We start from the raw sequence: 7578 nt of genomic DNA, 5'->3' as shown, positions 1-7578 counted from the left end.
ATGTTCCAAATGCAATTTAGAAGCCGCCGGTATTGAACATATGTTATTTCAATGCCCGGAACTTACAGCATTTTGGAAAGGATTAACCTGCTCCCCCCTCCCTGGGGACATCTCATCTCCCCACTCCCTTGGGGACATCTCCTATGCCCCTTCCCTCAGGACGTCTCCCCCTTTCCTCAAGAACATCTCCCACTTCCCCCTCACTCAGGACATCTTTTGCTCCCCTTTCCTCTGGGACATCTCCCGCTCCCCCTCTCTGGGGTCATCTCCTGACCCCCCTCCTTCAGGGTATTCTCCTGCTCCCCCTTCCCTCAGCACATCAATCACTCCTCCCTCCCTGAGGGACATCTTCCGCTCCCCCTTCCCTCTAGGATATATCCTGCCTCCTCCCTTGGGGACTGCTCCCGCTGCCCCCTCTCTGGGGTTATCTCCTAACCCCCTTTGCTTTGGGGCTTTCTCCTTTTCCCCCTTCCTTGGCAAATCAACCAATCCTCACTCCCTCTGTACATCTCCTGCTCCCACTTTCCTCAGAGACATCTCCCATTCCCCCATCCATTGTGATATCTATGTAGGACATTTCCCTCTCCCCCGTCCCTCAGGAACATCACTCATCCTCCTCCCTGTCTGACTTCTCCCTCTCCCCTCCCTCGGGCACATCTCCCACCCTCCTCCCTGGGGGACAGCTCCTGCTCCCCCCTCCCTGGGGGACATCTACCACTCCCACCACCCCCTCATGTACATGTCCCCCTCCCCCCTCCCTCAGGGACATCTCCCACTCCCCCATGATATCTCCTACCCCCCTCCATCCCAGGGACATCCCCCACCACCTCCCTCCTCGGGGAGATCTCCAGTTCCCTCCTCCCTCCTGGACATCTCCCACTCCCCCCTCCCTTGGGTTCATTTCCTGCTCCCCTTCCCTCGGGCACCCACAGGGTATTGCCGAATACCAGAGCAACAGTGCACCCCCAAAGGTGGAGGTCTATCAGTGGATGAAAGGGGGTGTCAGAGCCCCTGGAGGGTGGGGGGGCAGGTCTGTCCCTGGGCAGTCGAAGAAATAGGGGTGCAGCCCCAAGTTAAGGGGGTGTTAAGACCATGAGATGCAGGATATCAAAGAGTGGGGGTAAGAAGGGGTTGGGGGGGTTGCCTCTCTCTGCCCTGTATTGACCTGGTGGAGGCGGAGGGGGGGGGCTCTATGTTTACATCAGGCGCAGGTCTGCCCATCGCCCAACCGAGAAGTAGGGGTGCAGCCCCCCAGTGAAGGTGCCATTCCAGGTGCGGAGATGCTCCAGGGTGTCTGCGTTGTAGAAGGAGACCCGCCCCCCCTCATAGTCCAGGTACACCCCCAGCTTCAGGGGGGGCTGGTAGGGGGACCAGGGGGTGGGAGAGAAGCTGAGAGACTGGTACAGACCATCATTCCACCGATGCACAGCCCAGTCCCCGCGCTGAGGGGACTCTGGGGTAACCACCCCTCCCAGAGTCTCTCCTGTGACTCCCACTGACCCCCACAGCCACTCGCGCCCTTTTACCTGCACCTCCCAGTAATGCCTCCCCGAGGTGAACCCCTCCCGCCCCAGCACAGAGGGAAGGTCAGGGATTCTATTGGGTATAAATGTCCGTATTACACGTCTACCGTCCTCCAACAGGATCAGCTCTTCATTAGCTGTGTCTGGATCCAGAGTCACCAGCACTGCAGAGAGAGGAGAGAGAGTTAATGACACACTGTGTGACCTCAGACAAGTCACTGTCCCACCCAGAGACCCCAGCACTGCAGAGAGAAGAGAGAGAGTTAATGACACACTGTGTGACCCCAGACAAGTCACTGTACCACCCAGAGACCCCAGCACTGCAGAGAGAGGAGAGAGTTAATGACACACTGTGTGACCCCAGACAAGTCACTGTCCCACCCAGAGACCCCAGCACTGCATAGAGAAGAGAGAGAGTTAATGACACACTGTGTGACCCCAGACAAGTCACTGTACCACCCAGAGACCCCAGCACTGCAGAGAGAGGAGAGAGAGTTAATGACACACTGTGTGACCTCAGACAAGTCACTGTCCGACCAGAGACCCCAGCACTGCAGAGAGAGGAGAGAGAGTTAATGACACACTGTGTGACCTCAGACAAGTCCCTGTCCCACCAGAGACACCAGCACTGCAGAGAGAGGAGAGAGAGTTAATGACACACTGTGTGACCTCAGACAAGTCACTGTCCCACCAGAGACCCCAGCACTACTGGGGAGAGAGGAGAGAGAGTTAATGACACACTGTGTGACCTCAGACAAGTCACTGTCCCACCAGAGACCCCAGCACTGCAGAGAGAGGAGAGAGAGTTAATGACACACTGTGTGACCTCAGACAAGTCACTGTCCCACCAGAGACCCCAGCACTACTGGGGAGAGAGGAGAGAGAGTTAATGACACACTGTGTGACCTCAGACAAGTCACTGTCCCACCAGAGACCCCAGCACTGCAGAGAGAGGAGGGAGAGTTAATGACACACTGTGTGACCTCAGACAAGTCACTGTCCCACCAGAGACCCCAGCACTGCAGAGAGGAGAGAGTTAATGACACACTGTGTGATCTCAGACAAGTCACTGTCCCTCCCAGAGACCCCAGCACTGCAGAGAGGAGAGAGTTAATGACACACTGTGTGATCTCAGACAAGTCACTGTCCCACCCAGAGACCCCAGCACTGCAGAGAGAGGAGAGAGAGTTAATGACACACTGTGTGACCTCAGACAAGTCACTGTCCCACCCAGAGACCCCAGCACTGCAGAGAGAGGAGAGAGAGTTAATGACACACTGTGTGACCCCAGACAAGTCACTGTCAATTCAATTCAATTCAATTCAATTAAATATATTTATAAACCAGAAAATCATAACAAGCATAATCACAAACCATCATAAAATTATCAAGAGCCTGCCTTCGATTAGCTAAATTTCAATAAGAGGAAACAAACAATATTATCAGAAAGCCCTGATCATACAGTACTTGAGATTTCCCACATTACAACTCCTAGGACGATATAATGGACAATATATAAGCTGACAGTTCAAAAAACCAAAAGTTCCATTTCAACTAGAGAATCACTTTAAAATTAGAGACAAAGTAAAACATGGGCATAATCAGACCTGTGCAAAAGGCAATTCAGTAGCAACCAGCTCACAAGAGAAGAACCTCCTGAATCTCACTGCATATAAGTTTTTAGAATTAACAACAGAACATAGTGGGAAGCAAAAAGCAACCTAACCCTAATTATGAGAAAATAGCAGTTAATAGCTGCCTATCAATGTGCAAAATACAAATGAATAAAACTAAAGACTACTGCAGATGGAGAGCTAGCTAAGAGGATATCCACCTGTTTGAAAAGTGTACTAAAAGGGCAAGAGAAATTAAAAAGTTTTAGCCCCACTGCTTCGTTTTTTGTCCAAAATTGATAATCTCGGGTTGGTACTACATTTTATACAAAATCTTATAAAAACATCATTACAAGGTTAAAATATATACTTGAATTCCTTAAAGTTTTTAAATAGTTTTACGCACACTGCTTCATTTTTAGGACAAAAGAGATAATCTCGAGCTGATGCTACGTTTTTAATGGAGTTTTGTTAAAACATCGGACGGAGCCAACGATAACGGCTCAATGCCAATGCTAAAACATGGTCCAGAGTCTGGATCTCAGCATACACAAATTACAAATATTCCCATTGTTCGGATTCTGAGACCAGTTTGCTGTAAGGTCATTTAAGGGCAGAAGATTCATGCGACCTAAAATAAGTAAGCGACTAATGCTGTGTTCTAAGTTCCAGATTAAATATTTTTGTGCAATTCTCGGAGAGTTTGTCCTAATTATTAGTTTTAATCTTTCCTTAGAGTTACAGGATCGAATGTCTCTATCGAAACTAATACTGTTTTTAGGAGAGACTTAAATCCTAATGATGGAAGGGTAAGCACTGATTCTTCTTGTATACTAAAGACTTTTAGTGCAAAAGAGAAATCACGGTGAAAGGAGTAGTGACCTGCCTTAACATCAAAGATTTCATGGCATTAGACACCTCTTAGTGAATCAGGGTTGCTATGTTTTAGCTGATAACCCCAATGTAGAACCTGGATAAGCCTTGAGTATAGGAGCTTATCAAACCAAATTCCAATCTGATTGCTGCCGTTGGAACTAAGGTGTTAAAATTACATATTTTTGTAGTATCTGGCCTTCAACCTTGTCCATAAAACTTCAGTCCTTAACAGGGATTGATTCTATCGCATAAAGCAGGGTTGGGGGGATTTTTGCCTTAAAAACCGTCAATAAATTTACGAAATGTCTCCTACCCATAACGCTGTAAAAAATGCGCAAGCCGTTGCCATGTGAAGTAGCTTTACTAGAGCAGTGTGAAATCTGAGGATTATTTTTCAAGCTGCCTGTTAAAAGTTTCCCTAAATAGAGGTATGAATCTACTACCTCCAGTCTTTCAGGACCGATTTGCCAATTAAAATTATATGATTTTCAACTTTTAGAACTTTTCAAAATTAAAATTCTACTTTTGGATACGTTTATTTTCAAAAAGTGGGCCACAGTATATTTTTGTAAGGAAGCCAACTTTCTATTCAACCCAATAGGGGTTAAATCCATTACTACTATATCGTCTGCATATAGTAGACATGCAAAAGGACGGGTACTGATCTTCGGGGCATTTCCATCATCTTGAGCAAAGTAATCAGGTAAGCCTGCTATATATAAGGAGAATAGCAGCGGTGCTAACAAGCAGCCCTGTTTGAGACCATTTTCAGTAGGGATTACATTTGATAATCCTTGATTTCCACCCATTAATATCTTGCACCAGGTTTGCAAGTGGAGTGCTATGATCAAGGATAGCAGAGGGGGAGGCAAACCCATTTTTTGCAGTTTTCTCCATAGTAAAGGTTGATCTACCTTATCGAAGGCTGTAAAAAAATCAATGAAAGCCATGAATACATTTGAATTACGATAGATTTTGTATTTTTCCTCTATTAATTTCAACAGAAAAATATTATCTAGCGTAGAATTGTTTTTCCTAAAGCCTGCTTGCTCAATGGGGAGTACTTTCTGCTCTACCACCCATTCCGTAAGGTGATCGAGAATTCTACGTGCAAATATTTTCCCCGTTGCATCCAGTAAAGCTATTTGGTGGCGGACACCCTCGAGGGTGTCCGCCACCCCCGAGGTGGAGGGACCGTCTGCAGGGGCAGCGGCGGTCCCTCTGTTGGAATTAGGATGTGACCGCCACCCTTGCAGTCACATCCCGTATAGTTAACATTGCGGCGGGTGCTGCTTGAAGCAGTACCCGCCGCAATGTTAAATATGCATGCTTCGCATTTGCATGCACAAAGCGGCAGGCACCTCGCGGTGCCTGCCGCTTTGTGCATGCAAATGCAGGGGGGTACCATAGGTACCCCCATGTGCACCCCCCACCCCCGACACCCTGGGGGCCCGCAAGGGCCCCCCAGAAGCAATTCTCCACATGCTTTTCAACGCGGAAAATCAGCCGCGGAAAAGCATGTTTACACACACATCGTAATTTGGCTGGCGGTGTCTGGCAGACACCGCCACCAAATTGTGGTCAACACCCCGCGAATCAGCGACGGACGGACCTGCCGTCCGCCGCTGATCCCACCGCCATCATGATATGGCGGGGGGGGGGGTTTTCAGGGTCCGCGGCGGTGAATCTGCACCCTCCGGGCCGGCGGTGGCTTCCACCGGCCCGGAGGATGCGGATTCACCGCAATCATAATCGACCCCATAGTTGGGTACTGAAATTAACAGCTGATCCAGAGCCCCAATATCAGATCTGCAAGAATTGAGATTTCCAGATTACAATTCCCACAGATAAAGTTTCCAATCTTCTTTTATGGGTATGGGAAGAGATTTCACCCTAGTGCCGCAGCAATCGGCAATTATTTCCCGGTACCTTTTTGAGTTATTTTTTTAAGCTGCCTCTTTTAACTGTGTCCATACACCATCTTCCTTTATTTGCCTTAGGGAGAGTTTCTTCCTCTGTCTTTTTCTCTTGAGCAGGTTTATTAAATTGCTTCACTCATGCGAAAGGACTGGAACTGAGCCCTCAATAGTTTGTTTATTTCCCTATTTAAAGTGAGCAGTGGGTTAAAGTATGGTCTCCTTTGAGCAGGAACATGAGTAGGTTTGCCAGATTTAGCCAAAAGCCAATATTATGGGAAAAAACTTCAAGAAAATCAGGTTGAATACGATCACACTCAACTGATTCTAAGAACTGCTGATCTCTTATTAGTAATGATAGGTGCGCTTTTAATTTAGTGGTTGCTTGGGTGTTACTGTGGCTTCTACCATTAATTACATTAAACCCTACTGATGTACCTTTAAACTTCCAGGAGTCTACCTCATCACAAATGATATCAATTTTAAAGCAAATCAACATGTGATCACTAAAAACATTTCCCAATACTTCCATATTTGTAAGTTTGTGAAAAAAATCTGCAGAGACGATTAGATAATCAAGAATTGATCTCCCCGTAGGAGCCTTATGGGTATAGTTCGCTGGAATATCTTTCCTCAACCTCCCATTAGCAATTACAAGATCTAAGCTTCTCAGACCTTCTAGAAGTACGACTCCTCTTTTGTCTGTCATGCTATTATTCGGGAATTGAGCGGAAGGAATATTTAGGGCTTAATTCTTTTCGATGTTAGAAAATAACCTTAGACTATGCGTAGAGACTTTGGAATTCATATCTCTCACTAATATTGTGGACCTACAGTCTTCAGATTCCAAGATAGAGGAGATAAAGGAAAAAAGATATTTTAATAAATGTGAAGAGGATGCGTCAGGAGGTAAGTATACATTTATTATCAGCAACGAATCCAACAGGACCTGGCCGACCTTATAATCTAACTTAACCGCCTGAATTAAGTTAGAAGCATGAGGGAATTCATTATAGGACCAACTGAGGCTTGTACTTAACAGGATTGCAATACCTCCTTTAGCAAGACCTCTATTTGCATGGAGCGCTGGCCGGCTTAGCACTATATAGTCTTCAGTGGACCAATTCTCGGTTATCCAAGTCTCTTGGAGACAGATTATTTCAGGTTTCTGCTCTTTCAAGAATACAAGTTTGTTTTTTATTTGTGCTAAGGCCAGCTGTGTTCCAGGCTATCACACTAATATCCTTGCTAGGAAGAAGTCCCGCATTTTAGGCCTAAAGGTCTATTTGAATTAAGAGCACCTGCAACCCAGCTCCATTTCTTATCCTCCTCATCTGCGGGGAGCACTTGTTGTATATTTTTGTTGGGTATGGAGCGAAACCCTCCTGCCATCTTTACCAAGAAAGACCTGCAAATTACTTTCTTTCTCCGGAAATGGTGTTCCTCGTCCGGAGGATTCTACGGCAATATTAGTCAGCTTAATCTGGGACACTTTTTTTAAAGATAGCTCCACCTCAGGAATTATAACGTCAATGCCACAACAGCGCAATTTATCGCTATGTGCCAAAATCAGGTGAGAAATTGCTTTGGATGAGAATGTAACTCTTGCACCCCTGAGATTATTATATTTTTGTACCTCCACCAGGGCTA

The 7578-nt window shown here is 46.6% G+C and overlaps 1 pseudogene; it reads right to left on the bottom strand.

The window, feature by feature from the left end:
• Positions 1-1196: 1196 nt before the first annotated feature.
• LOC144767898 (E3 ubiquitin-protein ligase TRIM38-like) overlaps positions 1197-7578 on the bottom strand; it is a 71755-nt pseudogene continuing 65373 nt past the window's right edge.

Source organism: Lissotriton helveticus, chromosome 7 (assembly GCF_964261635.1).
Source record: "Lissotriton helveticus chromosome 7, aLisHel1.1, whole genome shotgun sequence".
Taxonomy (NCBI): domain Eukaryota; kingdom Metazoa; phylum Chordata; class Amphibia; order Caudata; family Salamandridae; genus Lissotriton; species Lissotriton helveticus.
Note: the sequence above shows the minus strand (reverse complement) of the source record. Positions and strands in the feature narration are given on the sequence as shown.